We start from the raw sequence: 21,602 nt of genomic DNA on the forward strand, positions 1-21,602 counted from the left end.
ACATAACAGTGGGAGTCCAGTCCATAGTGGGGACAGCAGGAGAGCATCCCGAGCGGAGACAGGTCAGAAGCGCAGAGACGTCCCCAACCAATGCACAGAGGAGCGGTCCACCCCGGGTCCCAACTTTGGACAGCCAGCTCTTCATCCATGGCCACCGAACCTCTGCACCCCCACCCCCCTCCACAAAGGAGAGGGGGGCAGAGCAGAAAAGAAACGGCAGATCAACTGGTCCAAACGGGGGGTCTATTTAAAGGCTAGAGTAAACAAATGAAGTTCAACTCATCATTTTGAAAAAGTATCTTAACAGCTGACATGTATCCATGAAAATATGAAGAAGCCGGTGATGGTGTGTTTCACGGAAAAGGAGAGTGAGGCAGAGCAGAAAAGAAATGGCAGATCAACTGGTCTAAAAGGGGGGTCTATTTAAAGGCTCGAGTATACCAAAATAACTTAAACTCATCATTTTGAAAAAGTATCTTAACAGCTGACATTTATCCATGAAAATATGAAGAAGCTGGTGATGGTGTGTTTGACAGAAAAGGAGGGGGGGCAGAGCAAAAAAAGAAACGGCAGATCAACTGGTCTAAAAGGTGGGGTCTATTTAAAGGCTAGAGTATACAAATGAACTTCAACTCATCATTTTGAAAATGTATCCTAGCAGCTGACATTTATCCATGAAAATATGAAGAAGCTGGTGATGGTGTGTTTGACAGAAAAGGAGGGGGGGCAGAGCAAAAAAGAAACGGAAGATCAACTGGTCTAAAAGGTGGGGTCTATTTAAAGGCTAGAGTATACAAATGAACTTTAACTCATCATTTTGAAAATGTATCCTAGCAGCTGACATTTATCCATGAAATATGAAGAAGCTGGTGATGGTGTGTTTGACGGAAAAGGAGAGGGGGGGGTGGCAGAGCAGAAGAGAAACGGCAGATCAACTGGTCTATTTAAAGTGTAAACTATACAAATGAACTTAAACTCATCATTTTGAAAAAGTATCTTAACAGGTGACATTTATCCATGAAAATATGATGAAGCTGGTGGTGGTGTGTTTGACGGAAAAGCAGCTGGAAGGAGGTACCATAGAAAGTCCGCTGTCCATGGAAAATGCTGTACACTACTTCTTAAAACTATTGTTGTTTTTTTGTACAATATTTAATTGTATTGTTTTTCATAGAATCTTTATTATGTAAAAGTTTGGTTTCTCATTAAAAGCTATGTTAAAATTGTGCTGTTTTGGGGAGCCAAGCACTGATTTAAATTGATTTCAATGGGTGACGCATTTTCGAAATATGGTATTTTTTGTGTACAGCCGCGTCACAGAACCAATAAAACTGGTATCTTGAGGTAACACTGTACTGTGCATCCGTTGGATAATATTATTGTTTGATTATGGCTGGTCGGAGTCAAGTTTTTATTTTTTTTTTTTTGACATGACAATCACAGAGAATAAAATACAGACAAAAAGCAAAGCTCGGGGAGCTTCAGACGTGATGTTATCGTATCCTCTGACTCCACTGTTTACACTCTCAGCAGCGTCTACGCTGTGGCGTCAGAGCTGCGCCGCTCAAATGGAGACACGCCGCAAAGTTAATAAACAACGACTTTCCCTTTTTTCATTATGGTGTCACGCCTGTCCTTGGCAGCCGTTATGTTACCATGGAATCCAACTTTCACTTCCATCAGGGACGTGCGATATCAGCCCTGATATCAGGACATTGGAGAATATTTCCCCTCCAAAATCAGTTAATGTCTCCAAATTCTCACACGGGGCGGGTTTTGGATTTCAGTCCCCCTGCTGAGAGCTGAATGGAGGGAGCCATTTCGGTTGGTTCAACAAGTACGTTTTACGCGATGTCCACTTTTCCTGGTGTCAAACAGTCTCAACAACTTGTTTTTGTCTTAAACTTTAACTTTGGATGAAAGCTCAGCGGGTAAGATTTACCACAACGAGCCCGATTTAGTCAAGTTTAGCAAACCTCATTATGAGACAAGGGAATATCTTCAAGACTATCGGCCTGGGCTGGTCTGTTTGTACTTAAAACAGGAGTGCAACCCACCTGGTAAGCAGAACAGATGCACAAAGTAGGTGTTAAAAATGAAGATCTACAGCAGGGGGCTGAAACTCAATTTGCCTGGGGGCCACTGGATGCAGAGTCTGGGTGAGGCTGGCCCGCAAGAGAAGTTTTCTTAAAAATAATATTTCTAAATTATTGCGATCCATGACTCAGATCATCACATGTTTATTTTTCCATCTTTGTTTCATTCTCTTCTGACCCACTTACTTCCTGTTTAGTCCGTTACCATGGTTACACATTGATTTCACCTACTCCTCGTTTTCTACACACACCTGGTTCTCCTTGATTACTCCCTATATAAGCCTTCCTCTTTTCTTTGTTCAGTCTGGGTTCATAGTTTGCTCTCACGCAACTGTACGTCTGGATTTTTGATCGTTTGCTTTCACGCAAGTATTTCTATTCTCGCTAGCTTCTCACGCTAAGCCACTTGTTTTTTCCAGTTTACATACTGTTGATTTGTTTTCTCTTTTGTGCCAACGTGCCATTTTAGTTTGTCCATTTTTACTTCCTAGTTTTCATATTAGCGTTTTTGGTTTGCCTTTTATTAGCTCCAGTATTTCTGTTCAGAGCTCCCTTTTTGTTAAATAAATCTTTTAAGATCCTACTTTTGTTGTGTTCACGTCAACGCATCCTCGAGGGAATCGAACCCGGGACCACAATGCCCACCAGTCCTCACATGAATGTCTTTATTTTTATTTTCAACACAAAATGAAATCAAAATATAAATGAACAAAATTAAAATTAAATAAATAAATAAATCAGTCATAGGTCATAACAATAATAATTCGATTTCTCCAGTCAGCAACAATGTATACACATACTCACTGTGATGTTATGAGTTAGGGCAGTGGTTTGCAACCTTTTTTCAGTGATGTACCCCCTGTGAACATTTTTTTAAATCAAGTATCCCTTAATCTGAGCAAAGCATTTTTGGTTGAAAAAAAGAGTTAAAGAAGTAAAATACAGCACTATGTCATCAGTTTCTGATTTATTAAATTGTATAACAGTACAAAATATTGCTCATTTGTAGTGGTCTTTCTTGAACTATTTGGAAAAAAAGATATTAAAATAACTAAAAACTTGTTGAAAAATAAACAGGTGATTCAATTATAAATAAAGATTTCTACACATAGAAGTAAGCATCAACTTAAACTGCCCTCTTTGGGGATTGTAATAGAGATCCATCTGGATCCATCAACTTCATTCTAAACATTTCTTCACAATAAAATAAATCTTTAACATCAATATTTATGGAAAATGTCCACAAAAAATTCCAGCTGTCAACACTGAATATTGCATTGTTGCATTTCTTTTCACAGTTTATGAACTTACATTCATATTTTGTAGAAGTATTATTCAATAAATATATTTATAAAGGATTTTTGAATTGTTTAAAAAATATTTGTAAAAAAAATCTCACGTACCCCTTGGCATACATTCAAGTACCCCCAGGGGTACGCGTACCCCCATTTGAGAACCATTGCTCCAAGGAAATATAAAAACTAAACTACCCAGCATGCAATAGTAGTGATGAGCATGCACTGTAGCCTCGGTAAAGGTTGTGTGTCGCCATGTCGGCAGCTAGAATGTGATTATGAGCACACTATGGAGTTTACAGTCATGGTAGCACAATAATCCCCGAATGGGCTAACATCACGACTAATGTGTTACACGTCCGATTCGCCCAGTGATTCTCTGTCGGAATATCAGCGCTGGGGTCCAGAGCACCACAGTTTTTATTGGGGCGGCATGGCGTAGTGGGTAGAGCGGCCGTGCCAGAAACTTGAGGGTTGCAGGTTCGCTTCCCACCTAATGACATCCAAATCGCTGCCGTTGTGTCCTTGGGCAGGACACTTCACTTTTGCCCCCGGTGCCGCTTACACTGGTGAATGAATGATGAATGAATGATTGGTGGTGGTCGGAGGGGCCGTAGGCGCAAATTGGTAGCCACGCTTCTATCAGTCTACCCCAGGGCAGCTGTGGCTACAGATGTAGCTTACCACCACCAGGTGTGAATGAATGATGGGTTCCCACTTCTCTGTGAGCGCTTTGAGTATCTAACAATAGAAAAGCGCGATATAAATCTAATCCATTATTTTTATTATTATTATTGTCGCTCGGTTCTTCGGCGGAATGCTTCGGAAGTTACCGGACCGCTCGTCTCCCCGGCCGGGACTGTTACAGCGGCGCCAGGGTAGGGAGGGAGCAAGAGAGAGAGACACACACACAGTGACGGAGAGAGCGAGCAGTCAGGCGAGTGAGTAAGCGTGGGAGGAAGAGCGCGTGCAGGTCTAGTGGAAAAACGGCAAAACGTTTCTCTGCTTGCATCGCGCAAGTGACGTCAATTTTCGGCCCTCAAGAGCCATATACCACACCGTGATTGGTAGATTCCTTCAGCTCCGCACACAATGCTGTGAAGCGCAGTTGATATAAAACTTGCGGGCTCCGCACTAACATTAAACTTTTATATCAAGGTAAGGGCTGCAGACAAACGTCCCGCGGGCCGCGTGTCTGGGACCCCTGATCTACAGGATCTGCAGGACATGATTTGCCGACCCGTGGGACACGAGTTCACGCAAATACAAACACATTTAGCAACAAAGAAAACACGTTGCGGTTTCTCTGAATCACTCTCATTCTGACCACCATAAACGGTCCCCTCTTGGTCCACCTGGATACTCACATCTTTGACTATAGAGCTGGAGCTGGGGCACACGTGAAGTTTAGGAAAGAAAGAAAAGACATTTGTGGCAGGGATGGGGGAGGTTCATATCACGTAGTTAATCATAAACAAAAGAGTGGGGCCGCTGAGAGCCGAAGTGTGGAGAGGCGATGGAGACAGCGGCTGCACACTACTGCCATTGTGTTACCATGATGCCAATTTTAATGGGAAAAAAACATAACGCCAATCTAATGATTTTGAAGGCTGTCAGGAGTGTGTCTAAGCCACAGGTGTGGATGTAATACCTAGGGATGGTCCGATCAGTTGTTCTCCGATAAAATCTGATTTCAAGTCTTGATCTGATACTTGAATAGATGATGGAACTGTTTTCAACATATGACTAAACACAATGACATATTTATAAGGTTTATTTGAACTACCGTATTTCCGCAGGGCATTTAGTATGCGCCTGTCTTGAATTACTGCCGGGTCAAACTCGCTTCGCAAATTAATTAGCTCAAGCTTAGTATTAACGCCTGGTCAAACTCATGACGTCACGAGTGACACTTCCCCTGTCATCATTTTCAAAATGGAGGAGGCTGATTTCAATACCGGTCATTTTAAATTGCATAAAGGGAAGAAGATTAAGAGTTATTCAGTAGGATTTAAGGTCCAAGCTTACATCACACTCAAATTTTTACTGCATGCCTTTGGTAAGTGTCGGAGTGAGAAGAGGTTTTGAAATAATTAGCACATGCTTACTTTTACCACATGCCTTTGGTAAGCGCAGGAGTGAGACGAGGTTTTAACTTAATTAGCGCCCCGGCGGCAATTCAAGGATATACGGTAATTTAGAATGTGTTTTTTATGGTTGTAAATCCGATACTGTATTCAATTTGTGGTATTAAATTCTACATACAACTTTTTTTTTGCCCTCAAAGCCTTCCTCTATGCAGAGACTTACTCCTTGAGTTTGGAAAAAAATAACAAAAAACACCAAACAATTATTCTGTAATAATAGATTAGTCTTTATTTGAAGGGACAATGCAAAGAAACATTAAGCTCAAAGACAGATATGTTCTGTACCAGATTATAGCTAAATAGCTCATTTCCATCTGCAGTCCCTGGCTACCTAAATTAAAGGGATACAAAAATCATGCAATCAAAATATGACAATAAAATCATACCGCAGCATGAAATCAAATTTAAAAAAGTCATTAAATGCCCTTTTATGGACACATACTTAATATACAATACAACCACATCTCAGTTACATCATCATACAAAGACCATACTTGCTCTTGTTCACATCCGTCATCATTTGTAAAAACAACCATGATTTTAACAGACACGTCTGACAATTTACAACAAAAATCCTGTCATGGAAAAATATATTGCACATTAAGTTGATCTGTCAAATATAGTGCCCACCTTAGTGACCGTGTGAGAAGCTATAATAATAAGAACAAATGGAGGTGAAATATCTATTTAGTATTGTACTATTCTAGTTATCAATAGTGTGGTCTTTCACTGGCTTGGGGGCTGGCTGTCTCCTGCTTCTCCCGTGCCTTGTCCTCTGCCGGGCGAGTCTGTCTATGGCCTGCTGCTAGCCCTGTAGGGTGGCATGGCTCTGTGGTGTCTGTCGCTGGCCGGCCTGGCTGTGTGGGGCCAGTGGTCCCTTCTTCCCCGGGCACTGCACCTGCTGTTTTGGGTTGGGCTCTCTGGGTGGCTGGGGCCTTACTTTGGCTTCCTCACACACTAGGAGACAAATATACATACATATGACATATAGTCATTCATTAATACATACATACGTGCGCACATTGGTACTTACCCACATGCATGGATACCTATGCTCTCACATACATACACAAATACAGTACAGTACATACATAGACACACACACGTTACATACATCCACACGCACGTTCACTGTACAAACATACATATACACATACTGTACATATAAAAACACATATGCAATATATACATACAATCATTTATATAAAGACCTTTATTGACATTGTTCCACTAGGGGAAACTTGGTAATACAAGCCACAGTGACAAAACTTAACCTGTTGATATTATAACAATCTACAAGGTTAATACAGTTCGCTTCTCTTTCCCTCCCTCAATTCATCTGCTTTCTTTTGTATTTCAAGTTATCATTACATATGTAACCGGTGGTCTTTTCCTCTGCGTTGTGTGTTTTTTATATAAGACGACCGACACCATGGGTTTCTCCACTGCACTTTACTGATAAAACAGAATACAATCGTCATCAAAACTTTGTGCCATCGTCGAGCCCCTCTCCCGTTATCGTAGACAAAAAGGGCGCGGCATAGTTACATACACAGTAAAATAAAAACATACCTGATAAAACAGAATACAATCGTCATCAAAACTTTGTGCCATCGTCGAGCCCCTACACAAATATATAATAATGAACAAGAAATGAATTAAAGTTTTTAACAAGACATTTTCTGTCGTCGCATGAACGCCTACCTCTCCCGTTATCGTAGACAAAAAGGGAAGTTGGAGGGCGTGTCTAACGCATATAAAAAGACAGGTGTCACAGTAATTATTGCAGTAGGAGGGACAATGAGACAATGGTTCCACATTGACTAAACATCAAACAATATTCAGGTATTTACATGTAACTTACATATTTTGTGTAATTATAACAATAATAAAACTTTAGAAAATAAATTATTTACAAGACGTAATTGACCCTGTTACACTCACCCCCCAAAAATTACACAAAAGTCTGGTTTGCAAGAACAGCATACATATGTAAACACAATGGCCATGAAAATCACAAATTTGCATTAAACAGCAATATACGCTTCCTATTTAAAGGATAAGAGAACAAGAGACTTGCTTGGCGCCTAGCAAGAACTCAAAGTACTCTATAGACAAGGTGAGGTGCCTTATACACCACACATACACAGGCCAAACATTGTGGGTGAGAAGGGAAAAATTACTTTTTCAGAACATCGAGTCCACACAAAGAGCAGCACAAATCAGCTTTTTGATCATATCTCACACATTAATAACAGTATGGACGCCTGGCTCAACCCTTGATATGGACTCAAGTTGAACCATGGACTCTATTAAACGGTAAACAGGTTTAATGACTCGGCCAAACCGTGAGGCAAATTGGTTCTCAGCACCAGATGCTTGAGGTGGAACAACTGGGACTAATTGTAGTGAGGGAGAAGGAAGTGCTATCGGGGGATCCAGAGCAGCAATACAGCCACCGTCTGTAGGGGAGACTACTTCAGCGGACTCTGAACCTTGAGGCTCATCAAAGGAAGACTGCTCACGGACCCATGAGGCAGTACGGCCATCATCACAAGCATCAGCACTCAAGAGGGAACCAGCATGGGATGTCCCAACAGTTGCAGCTGCTGTATCAGACACCTCTGACTCATACCCATCAGACACTGCAATGGCAGGCATGACCACGGGTCCAGCATCATCATCCAAAGCTCCGTCTAAAGGCAGGAAGTTGACCTGGAGCAACAGGTTACGGTGAACAACCCTTTCATTCTCCTCTGGATCCTTGATCCGGTAGATGTGCAGGTCAGGTTTTGAGGCCACCACAGTGTGTATAACAGGCAACCACTTGTCAGAAAGTTTACGCTTCCCTTTGACACCTTTGTTTGCCAACAAAACCTGGTCGCCAAGTGAAAGAGGCTGACCTTTGACCTGTCGGTTGTACTGGTTGCACTGATGCTTCTGCTCAGCTGAGCAGTTCTTCTGGGCAAGCGTCATGGCACAATGCAGGTCCTCTAAAAGGGACTTTACATATATGTTATAGTCACACACAGTCTCATCCCGAAACACATTCTTAAAGAGGAGATCTACTGGCAATCTCGGGGTTCTCCCAAACATCAAATAAAAAGGCGCAAACCCAGTCGTCTCATGCACAGTGCAATTATACACAAAAGTCATTGTTTGGATCATTTGGGGCCATTTTTGCTTGGAACGAGGGGGCAATGATCTCAACATGTTGCCCAAGGTGCGGTTGAACCGCTCCGTCCCACCGTTTCCCATAGGATGGTAGGGGGAAGTGTGAGACTTTTGAACTCCTGACAACATCAACAGTTCAGCAATCAGTTCACTTTCAAAATTCGCACCCTGGTCTGAATGAAGGCGCCCAGGGAACCCGTAAATGCAGAAGAAGCTGTCCCATAATTTCTTAGCAACCCTCTTCGCAGTCTGGTCCTGACAAGGAAAGGCATGTGCCAATTTCGTAAAGTGATCAGTGACTACAAGTACATCCACAGATTTGTTGTGGCTGTCTTCAGCTGTCCAAAAGTCAACACACACAAGCTCTAGGGGGGCAGAGGTCTTAATGCTCTGTAGCGAGGCCCTTGCTGAAGGCTCAGGGGTCTTGCTAAGAACGCACCTGCGGCACTGTTTCACGTAATTGCGGACATCTTTCTCCATGTCATACCAGAAAAAGCGTTGGCGAGCTAGAGCAAGAGTGCGGGGCTGACCTTGATGACCAGCTTGGTCATGAACGCCAGACAGTGCATCTGCCTTCAAGGACTCTGGCACAACAAACTGGTACCTCTTCTTCTTGGTCAAAGGGTCCTTTGTGACTCTATAGAGAATGCCATCCTGAAGTGTCAGCCTATCCCACTGTTTCAAGACTCTCAGAGTTGGCTGATTTTCATTACATCGTTCGCGTCTGGAGGGCCTGCGTTTTCTGTCAACATAAAAAGTAGCTCTTAAGATGACTGGGTCTTTTTGTTGGTGAGACTGAAGGTCAGCAAGTGATAGGGAAGGCAAAGTGTCTTGGCCAGGAGGTTCCAATGTTGTGAGGTGGTCAGCTAGTGAGGTAGCACGCTGGCGGGGAGCACAGTCCCATTCATCCAAAGAAGAAAGGATGGAAGAGACATCTTCTTCAGACATTGAACTTTCAATAGCGTCAATGTGAGGATGACACATCAGTGATTGAGGCTGGCAAGTGAAGCGGAACGCATCCTGCACACATCCATCACTGACATCACAGACCCCATTCAGCAGCTTAGCATAGGGCTCACCCAGCAGTCGCTCCCTTAAAGGAGTCACAAATGGGTCTCTACTGAGTGCATCTGCCACAACATTCTGCCTACCAGGGATGTGCTTAATCTCAAAATTATATGGAGCCAACTTGGAGACCCACCGCTGCTCACAGGCATCTAGTTTTGGTTTAGTCAAGATGTGAGTGAGGGGGTTGTTATCCGACCAGACAGTAAACCTGTGACCCTTGAGCCAGTGGCTGAATTTATCACAAACTGCCCATTTAAGGGCCAAGAACTCCAGTCTGTGAGCAGGGTAGTTGACTTGGCTGCGGCTGAGAGTTTTGCTTGCAAAAGCAATTGGTCTCGCTCGTTCTTCGCCATCGGGGACCTGGGACAGGACTGCACCTAGACCATCAAGGGAGGCATCGGTGCAGAGGATGAAGGGCCTTTCAAAGTCTGGATGAGCCAGCACCACACTATTAAGAAGTGCACTCTTCAGATCTTTAAATGCCTTCTCACAGGCAGACGTCCAGTCCTGAGGAGTCAGTTTTCTGAAGGTGCCTGCTCTTCTACGCCCAAAGGAGCCTTTGGCACTCCTTTTCTGTCCTGCAGTCAAGGTGTACAATGGCTTAGCGAGAGAAGAACAGCCAGGGATGAAATGCTGGTAGTACAGCACCATGCCAAGGAAGGACTTGACTTTCCGCTGTGATGGGGTGCAGCCGTCATCCTCCATAAGATCCTCTTTTTCAAAAGCTGAGATAACCTTGACTTTCTCCTGGTCGACTGCGACGCCCCCACTGTTTACTACATGACCCAGAAACTTTACGGTCCTTCGCAAGAAGTAGCACTTCCTCTGCGCTAGTTTCAGGTTGTTGGCTCTGAGACGCAGGAAGACACTCTCCAGCCGCTTGAGGGCTTCCTCTTCGGATGGAGCAAACACGAGCAGGTCATCCAAATAGCAGAGAAGGCTTGAGAAGTTCAAGTCCCCAAAGATGCTGATCATCATCCGCATAAAGGATGCAGGGCTGTTGCACAAGCCCTGGGGAAGTCTGTTGTACTCGTATAGGCCTAAAGGTGTTGTGAAGGCCGTATACCGCCTGTCAGACTCATGGAGGGGGACGTTGTAAAACCCCGATGTAAGATCCATGGTACTGAAAAAGGCATTTCCCCCAAGGGCGGCAAGACAGTCAGCCTGGTGGGGTAGCGGGTGTGCATCCTTCACGGTCTTGGCGTTAAGCCAGCGGAAGTCTGTGCAGATCCTCAACTCCCCTGACTTCTTCCAGACAAGGACAAGGGGTGAAGCATACTCACTGACTGACTTGCTGATGATTCCTTTGAACTCCATCTCAGACAGCACCTCTCTCAGCTTATGATAGTGAGCTGGAGGGACACGGCGATAGGGGAGTCTAAAAGGGCGATCATCAGTGAGGTGGATTCGGTGGACGAAATCCTTTGCTTCACCACAGTCCAGCTTGTCCTTAGAAAATACATCTTCGTAGGTGAGGACTAGTTCAGCCAGACGCTGTTTCCATTCCTCTGATACTTCACACCCTTCAAGATCAACATCTGCCAACCCGCACTCTTTAAGCTGCTGAAGGGGATTAGAGGTGGTACCTGACCTGGAGGTTGGGTCACTTCCCTCACAGGTCTGCTGCATACACACATTCTGTGACAAAGGAAGGTCTTCCATTGCAATACAAGGAAAAACATCTGCTACCTTAGCATTACGGCGCAGTGTCACAGGTTTCTTTGTTGGGTTCAGAATTTTCATCGGGACCCAACGATCACCCCACATGGGTGTCACGACCCGCCCAACAATGATGTCTCTAGGGGTTGAACGGGAAGAGGTGGGCTCCACAATGACAGTGCTCCCAGGTGACACAGGAGCACTGCTGGGCAGCTTCCCCCATACTAGAGACTCTCCCTGAGGTGCAAGAGTGACAGATTGTCTTAGCTTGACTGTACCAACTTTTTCAGGCACTTTGGGACCAGACCAGCGTGTGATACAGCTAAGTAGTCCAAGAAACTGTTCACAATTGGGGTCAGAAGTATTGGAGCAGACCAGCTGCCAGTACTTATTATCCGACTTCATCGCCTGTATAATGGGTCTTATGACATTGGTCCCAATGATCATCTCATCTTTCTGCCCTGGTACAAGTAAAGTTGGCACAATGAACTTAGACCCATAAACTTCAATTTCAAGGTCATAAATGCACCTGGGTTGTGTCATAAGGCCACCACAGCCAATAAGTACCACCTTCTCCGGCACAGGCCGAGGGCTAGGGAGTAGCCCAACAGCTCTAAGCTTTGACTCCGCCTCCACATTTAGCGTGCATGACATGCTACCTGAATCAAGCATCCCTCTTAAAACAGACTGGCCCCCCAGAGACACTGGAGCATAAAACAACTCACTAGCTCCTTCCACTCTATGGGAACCCACAACAATCACTGTTTTGTCATCAGAAACACTACTACAACAGTTCACATAGGTCAATTGCACATCTTCATTTTCACTGAGGGTGCTACTAGCATCGCCCATGCTACCCCTCTCACTACACAGGCGGGTTAGTTTAAATCAGCATTGGGTGGAAAAGATGGCGGTATAGCCGGGGAATGTGAGGCTTGTGGGCACTCATGCTTCATGTGACCAGGTCTCAAACAGTTAAGGCACAATCTGTAGAGCTTACAGTGTGCATGAGTTGAATGTTCACTGGACGTACATACTCGACAAGTGACTGCCAAAGAACTTTGGTGATTTCGGGGTTGAGCAGTCTGACGGCTGCCTGACGTTTGGCGCCCTGGTCTTTGATTGTTAGCCAAAGAAGCATTGCACAAGGATAGAACTCTATCAAACATGGCCACAACTTGAGCACCAGGGTCGTTAACTGGTGGGTCAAAAGCGGCTGGCGCCACATTGACAGAAGATGGGTGTAATGGGGAGGCGGACTGATGTGCGACAGCCGCAGGAGCATCAGACGGAGGGTGACTGCAGGAAAGGGTAGGGGAAGGCTGAGGAACAGTATGCAATGACTGCTGGCGTGCTACCGAGACAGCCCCTTGTGAAGAACAATCAGTCACTGAGCTTTGACTATAAGTTGACAAGCCCACCATACATTGAGACTGGGGTGCTGTCTTTCTAACCTTTCTTATGTGAGCATCCAGACGCTCCTGAACCTCAGCTGCAGTCCACTGCTCAGGCGACTTTAGTTGAAACAACAAGGCAAGATGAGGGTCAGGACAGTGGTTAATAAACATCATGACGACTTCAGCACTGGGGTCCTCAACAGATTTACCCTGCCTATGGAGACACTCGTCGGCAGCATCGATGGACTTATTAAGGCGGATCCAGTAGTCCATAGCACTCTCACCAGAATGGGGAATTGTGAAGTAATAGTCTTTCATAGGTAAGTTAGAATATGATAACTCACTGAAGTTACCTTTCAAAATGTCAAACATTGCAGTGGGCAGGTCATGTGCATTCAGATCAGGGCGGCTGCGCAGCGACACTTTTACAACATCCCTCGCTTTACCTGTTAGTCTGGACATAATTAGCTCAAACATTTCAGGAGGACTGTCACATTTTACTCTATTTAGGTAACATTTCATCATGTCTACCCATTCGTGAATTGAGAACAAATCTGAATTATCGCCCCTAAAGTAAGGTGGTGCTTTGACGTCAGGCTGCACGAAAACTTTCACTTGTGGCGAACCATCTTGCCCGGAGGAAGGGCTCACAGCGGTGGACTGAGGCTGCAAGGCACTTGGCTGGTGCATCATGCTGATGTTGGGAGAGATGTTGTCTCCTATCTGTTTAGCTAAAGATGTGATCATGTCTCCAAAAGCATCAACAGATATAACTTGTGTGGGCTCACGCACTGCTTGAGTAACTGGTGTAGAGCTAGAGATGGGGTTTAGTAGCGGGTTAAAAACTGGTTGGTCTATCATGAATCTAGGACTGCTTGACACCAACCTACCCCTCCCCATTCCAAATGTGACACTATGCCCACGACCAGCCATTGCAGGAATTTCAAATACTGTACTAATACTTCACCAACACAACAAAGACAAATTCCCACAAAGGCAGTATAGCAAAACAACGCCAATAGTGACACAAGTTGACACATAAAAAAACCAAACAACAACAAAAAAAATAAAAAATACTTCACTCTAAAGCCCACTGTAAATACCCCTGACAAATCAATACATAGCACAGCACTGTAGCAAAAAAACACAAGTGCTATTAGGGCATATCAAGCCTCTCATAAGCCCACACTGATCAATAGATGAACAGAAAATAAAACAATCAAAAGGCTTCACTAATCACTCATACAAACAGGCATGCCCATTATACTTTTTTTTTTTTTTTGATAGGACTATCTGTCACAAAATGTTCATAAAATGTACCAGCTGGATATAATAACATCACCAGCACAAACCTAAACGAGCTTAAATCCAACACACACACTTTAAATCAGCGTGGTTTGTCAGCACACCTTGCGCGCACGCGGGAGCGCGCACCTTTGTCCGCGGCGACAGGGAGAGAGAGGGAGGAGCAGCAGAGTGCAGCGGGCGGGAAACTCCGGCAACTTTCCCGGGCACCAGACGAGGGCTGGTCGGCGATGCAACGGGTCGTACGGCACCAAGTGTAACCGGTGGTCTCTTCCTCTGCGTTGTGTGTTTTTTATATAAGACGACCGACACCATGGGTTTCTCCACTGCACTTTACTGATAAAACAGAATACAATCGTCATCAAAACTTTGTGCCATCGTCGAGCCCCTCTCCCGTTATCGTAGACAAAAAGGGCGCGGCATAGTTACATACACAGTAAAATAAAAACATACCTGATAAAACAGAATACAATCGTCATCAAAACTTTGTGCCATCGTCGAGCCCCTACACAAATATATAATAATGAACAAGAAATGAATTAAAGTTTTTAACAAGACATTTTCTTTCGTCGCATGAACGCCTACCTCTCCCGTTATCGTAGACAAAAAGGGAAGTTGGAGGGCGTGTCTAACGCATATAAAAAGACAGGTGTCACAGTAATTATTGCAGTAGGAGGGACAATGAGACAATGGTTCCACATTGACAAAACATCAAACAATATTCAGGTATTTACATGTAACTTACATATTTTGTGTAATTATAACAATAATAAAACTTTAGAAAATAAATTATTTACAAGACGTAATTGACCCTGTTACACTTATACTGTATGTCTTGTTGCATTTGAGACCATTGCATTGTTGATAAAATAAGTAATTATATTTTTTATTCATTATCAATAATGCTATTTCTGTAGGTATTTGTATTGCTTCATTTGTAGTATAATAATGTCCATTGCCATTTCTCTGTTATTAATATTTACTTCACTAACTGCTTGCTATCACTTTTTGCATCATATTTGTACATATCTTATTTGCTGATGCTGTTCTGTTGTTGTGGTTGTTATTGTTATGGTTGTGTTTGTTGTTGTTGTTGTCTCTCTGTCTTATCCCCCTCTTGTCTCCGCAATTTCCCCATCTGTCTTCCTTTTTTTCTCTTTCTATCCTGGCTGCACCAAAAAATAATATAAATCAATTCAATAAAGTCTGATACAAATAAGGCAACAAGAGAAGTATTCAATCAATCAATCAATCAATGTTTACTTATATAGCCCTAAATCACTAGTGTCTCAAAGGGCTGCACAAACCACCACGACATCCTCGGTGGGCCCACATAAGGGCAAGGAAAACTCACACCCAGTGGGACATCGGTGACAATAATGATCCAGTGGGACATCTGTGACAATAATGATTATGAGAACCTTAGAGAGGAGGAAAGCAATGGATGTCGAGCGGGTCTAACATGATACTGTGAAAGTTCAATCCACAATGGATCCAACACAGTCGCGAGAGTCCAGTCCAAAGCGGGTCCAACTCAGCAGCGAGAGTCCCGTTCACAGCGGAGCCAACAGGAAACCATCCCAAGCGGAGGCGGATCAGCAGCGCAGAGATGTCGAGGCGGATCAGCAGCGCAGAGATGTCCCCAGCCGATACACAGGCAAGCAGTACATGGCCACCGGATCGGACCGGACCCCCTCCACAGGGGAGAGTGGGACATAGAAGAAAAAGAAAAGAAACAGCAGATCAACTGGTCTAAAAAGGGAGTCTATTTAAAGGCTACAGTATACAAATGAGTTTTAAGGTGAGACTTAAATGCTTCTACTGAGGTGGCATCTCGAACTGTTACCGGGAGGGCATTCCAGAGTACTGGAGCCCGAACGGAAAACGCTCTATAGCCCGCAGACTTTTTTTGGGCTTTGGGAATCACTAACAAGCCGGAGTCCTTTGAACGCAGATTTCTTGCCGGGACATATGGTACAATACAATCGGCAAGATAAGATGGAGCTAGACCGTGTAGTATTTTATACGTAAGTAGTAAAACCTTAAAGTCACATCTTAAGTGCACAGGAAGCCAGTGCAGGTGAGCCAGTACAGGCGTAATGTGATCAAACTTTCTTGTTCTTGTCAAAAGTCTAGCAGCCGCATTTTGTACCAACTGTAATCTTTTAATGCTAGACATGGGGAGACCCGAAAATAATACGTTACAGTAGTCGAGGCGAGACGTAACAAACGCATGGATAATGATCTCAGCGTCTTTAGTGGACAGAATGGAGCGAATTTTAGCGATATTACGGAGATGAAAGAAGGCCGTTTTAGTAACGCTTTTAATGTGTGCCTCAAAGGAGAGAGTTGGGTCGAAGATAATACCCAGATTCTTTACCGTGTCGCCTTGTTTAATTGTTTGGTTGTCAAATGTTAGAGTTGTATTATTAAATAGAGTTCGGTGTCTAGCAGGACCGATAATCAGCATTTCCGTTTTTTTGGCGTTGAGTTGCAAAAAGTTAGCGGACATCCATTGTTTAATTTCATTAAGACACGCCTCCAGCTGACTACAATCCGGCGTGTTGGTCAGCTTTAGGGGCATGTAGAGTTGGGTGTCATCAGCATAACAGTGAAAGCTAACACCGTATTTGCGTATGATGTCACCTAGCGGCAGCATGTAGATGCTGAAGAGTGCAGGGCCAAGGACCGAACCCTGGGGAACTCCACACGTTACCTTAACGTAGTCCGAGGTCACATTGTTATGGGAGACACACTGCATCCTATCAGTAAGATAAGAGTTAAACCAAGACAGGGCTAAGTCTGACATACCAATTCGTGTTTTGATACGTTCTAATAAAATATTATGATCCCGCACTTCATTTTTATAAAGTAAATCTGTACAGCAAATATGGGCATCTACATCAACTATATGATTTGCCTGAGTAGCAGGACATGACAAAAAAAATAAAAAATCAACATCTTGATCGATCACCTCTATTTTAAACTGAGGCCGTGTTTAGCATGCTCAGTAGGGATGTGAATCTTGCGACAGCTAATGGTTCAATTTGATTCTGATTCTTCGGGTGATGATTCAGTTAAAAATCAATTCTCAACAGAACACGGTTCTTTCTTTCTTTCTTTTCATTTCTTAGTTTATTTTGAACGTGAATATTTACAACACAATACATCAGACAATACAATATTACCTCACATCTCATCATGCCCGAAAAAGGAGTAGGACGAAGCAAAGCTTATTTAATCCTACCCCTTTCCCACGTCAGAGCGCCCACAAATACATACAGTACATTCATCTACTGACCCTCTTTATAGCAAAATAGCAAAATGACATCCGTGACTGAGCAATACAACAGTTTTGTAACATGTAATTAACTAATCCAGTCATTACCAACATACTGAGATGAAGAATATCTTATTTTTAATAAGGTTGAAAGTGTTTCTCATAATTCTTCTTCTTTGTACTTTGTAAGCACTGGGATGAGTTTTTCCTTGCCCTTATGTGGGCCCTACTGAGGATGTCGTTGTGGTTTGTGAAGCCCTTTGAGGCACTTGTGATTTAGGGCTATATAAATAAACATTGATTGATTGATATTAATTTGAACAGTCTCTTAAACTGGATCATATCAGTACAATGTTTAACTACTTTACTTAATCCATTCCATAATTTATTCCACATACTGATATGCTAAAGGTTTTAAGTGTTGTGCGTGCATACAAATGTTTTAAATGAGATTTTCCTCTAAGGTTATATTTGTCCTCTTTAGTTGAGAAGAATTGTTGTACATTCTTTTTTAGCAGGTTATAGTTTGCTTTGTACATCATTTTAGCTGTTTGCAATTTTACCAAATCATCGAGCATTAATATTTTGGACTCATTAAATAAAGGATATGTTCTCTATATCCAACATTATGTATTTTTCTAATTGATCTTTTTTGTAACACAGTTAACAAATGTAGCACACATTTGTAATTATTTCCCCATATTTCTGCACAATTCCTCAGATATGGTAACACTAGCGAGCAGTAGAGAATATTAAGTGATTTTTGGCCAAGGACGTATTTTGCTTTATTCATTATTAAAATGTTTTTTGCCACCTTATGTTGTATGTTTTGTATATGAGATTTCCAGTTCATTTTGTCATCTATTAATACTCCCAAAAATCTGGTTTCCTTTACCCTTTCAATATCTTCTCCGTCTATTCGTATTCGTGTCTGATGCTCTTTTCTACTGTTACCAAATAACATTGTTTTAGTTTGACTAAGATTCAAAGATAGTCTGTCATAGTCCGTTATTATTTGTATTATATTCTGTGAGTTCTCTCCTGAACAGAAAGCAGTTGTGTCGTCTGCAAATAAAACTAACTTCAAGTCCTTTGTAAATTCACAAATGTCGTTATATAAAGATTGAACAATCTTGGTCCCAGTATTGATCCCTGGGGTACACCACAAGATATATCCAACTGTGTTGACATACTTTCACCCATCTTCACATATTGCTTCCTGTTGGTTAAATAGCTTCTTACCAAGTTAAATACCAAACATTTGATGCCATAACGTTGTAGTTTTTGTATTAAACTATCATGATTAATTGTGTCAAATGCTTTTGTTTAATCCATGAATACTGCGGCTGCACATTCTTTACCGTCTATTGCATTGGTAATTTCCTCTGTTATTTTGATTAATGCTATTGATGTTGAGATATTTGCTCTAAATCCAAATTGGTTCTCCACGAGCGTCCCACTTTTGTTGATAAGTTTATCTAATCGGCTATTGAATAGTTTTTCCATGATTTTGGTGAATTGTGGAAGTAATGAAACTGGTCTGTAGTTAGTGAACTGGTGTATGTTTCCATTCTTATGAATTGGTACAACTTTTGCATTTTTCATTTTGTCAGGGAATTTGCCGATTAGAAATGATACATTACTGATATGTGTAAGAGGTTTTGAAATGTCTTCTATAACCTTTTTTATTGTTACCATATCTATTCCATGACAGTCGGTTGAGGTCTTACATTCACAATTGTTTACAATTTTGATTGCTTCTTCTTTTGTCACCTTCTTAAGATAAATGGAATTACAATTTCTGTCTATGAGCTCACTCAAGTTCTCAACTGACCCATCATCTGCATTTGGAATTCTTTGTTCCAGATTTTTTCCAGTATTAACAAAGTAATCATTGAAACGTTCAACTATTTGGTTCATATTGTCATTTTTTGTATTTCCATCTAGAAAGTACTGGGGGTAATCTTTCTTAGCACCATTTTTTATGATGCTACTTAGGATGCCCCATGTCGCGCTCATAGTGTTTCTGTTCCTGTTTAATAATTGACTGTAGTATTCCCTCTTAGATGTTCGTAGTATACCAGTTAGCTTGTTTTTATATTTCTTATATTTATTTTCTGCCTCTATAGATCTCTGTGTTATAAATATTCGATTTAATGTGTGATTTTTTGGGACAATCATTTCTCAGTCCTTTTGTCATCCATGGTTGGTTGTTTTTCTTTTGCTTTTTACTAAGTTCTTTCCAAGGACAATGTTTATCATAAAGTGTTAGACAGGTGTTGAAAAAAATTCCCATATGCATCATCTACATCATCTTCATTGTATACATTGTCCCAAGTTTGTTTCCTCAGATCCTCCTTGAAGGAAATTATTCTTTCTTCTGTGCATAGTCTTTGAAATGTCTTTTCGTCAATGTTCTTCCTCTTGTAATTCCCATCATAAATAGTAAAAACTGGCAGATGGTGGCTGATGTTGGTTGTTAACAGTCCACTTGTTGTATTATTATCAAGGACATTAGTGAAGCTATTATCAATAAGTGTAGCACTGTGACTTGCAATTCTGGTTGACCTTGTGATTTGGGGATACAAACTCATACTATACATTGTATCTATGAAATCATTAATGGAATTTTGCTTTTTGGGGTTCAAGAAATCTATATTGAAGTCTCCACATAAAAAAGTAAATTTTGACAGATTCCAGTGAAAGTTCCCTTAATCCAGTCATCAAATCCTTCAATACTTGAGTTGGGTGTTCTATACATACAACTGATCAATACATTTATACTTCTTTCATGGCATATCTCAATGGATACACACTCCAAAACAGAGGTCACCAACGCGGTGCCCGCGGGCACCAGGTAGCCCGTAAGGACCAGATGAGTCGCCCGCTGGCCTGTTCTAAAAATAGCTCAAATAGCAGCACTTTCCAGTGAGCTGCCTCTATTTTTTAAATTTTATTTATTTACTAGCAAGGTCGTCTCGCTTTGCTCAACATTTTTAATTCTAAGAGAGACAAAACTCAAATAGAATTTGAACATCCAAGAAAATATTTTAAAGACTTGGTCTTCACTTGTTTAAAAAAATCTTTTTTTTTTTTTAACTTTGCTTCTTATAACTTTCAGAAAGACATTTAAAAAAAAAAATACAACTTTAAAAATGATTTTAGGATTTTCAAACACATAATTTTTTACCTTTTAAATCCCTTCCTCTTCTTTCCTGACAATTTAAATCAATGTTCAAGTATTTTTTTTATTTTTTTTTTGTAAACAAAAATAAGTACATTTTAATGTAATTCTTCATTTTAGCTTCTTCAAACCTATTATGATTAAAATTCAAAAAAAATTTCTGGCAAATCTAGAAAATCTGTAGAATCAAATTTAAATCTTATTTCAAAGTCTATTGAATTTCTTTTAAATGTTTTGTTCTGGAAAATCTAGAAGAAATAATGATTTGTCTTTGTTAGAACTATAACTTGGTCCAATTTGTTAAATATTATAACAAAGTGCAGATTGGGTTTTAACCTATTTAAAACATGTCATCAAAATTCTCAAATTAATCTTAATCAGGAAAAATTACTAAAGATGTTCCATTAATTATTTTATTTTTTTCAAAAATATTCGAATTAGCTAGTTTTGCTCTTTATTTTTTTTAGTTGAATTTTGAATTTTAAAGAGTCGAAATTGAAGATAAACTATGTTTCAAAATTTAATTTTCATTTTTTTCGTGTTTTCTCCTCTTTTAAACCGTTCAATTAAGTGTTTTTTTCATCATTTTTTCGCTACAAAAAACCTTCTGTAAAAGGAAAAAAAATGTACGATGGAATGACAGACAGAATACCCATTTTTTATATATATATATAGATTTATTTATTAAAGGTAAATTGAGCAAATTGGCTATTTTTGGCAATTTATTTAGGTGTGTATCAAACTTGTAGCCCTTCGCATTAATCAGTACCCAAGAAGTAGCTCTGGGTTTTAAAAAGGTTGTTGACCCCTGCTCTAAAACATTGTCAATGGCTAGTGACATGTTTTTTACCACCCTGTAATGGAAGTCTTTCATCACATACACATCAACTCCGCCTCCATTCTTATTTAATATATTAATATTATTGAGATCATATCCTTCTAGTTAAAAGTCCATTCCTTCTTTTGTATCCATCCATGTCTCTGGTAAAAAGCAATA

The sequence above is a fragment of the Nerophis ophidion genome, linkage group LG05 (assembly GCF_033978795.1).
Source record: "Nerophis ophidion isolate RoL-2023_Sa linkage group LG05, RoL_Noph_v1.0, whole genome shotgun sequence".
Lineage (NCBI taxonomy): Eukaryota > Metazoa > Chordata > Actinopteri > Syngnathiformes > Syngnathidae > Nerophis > Nerophis ophidion.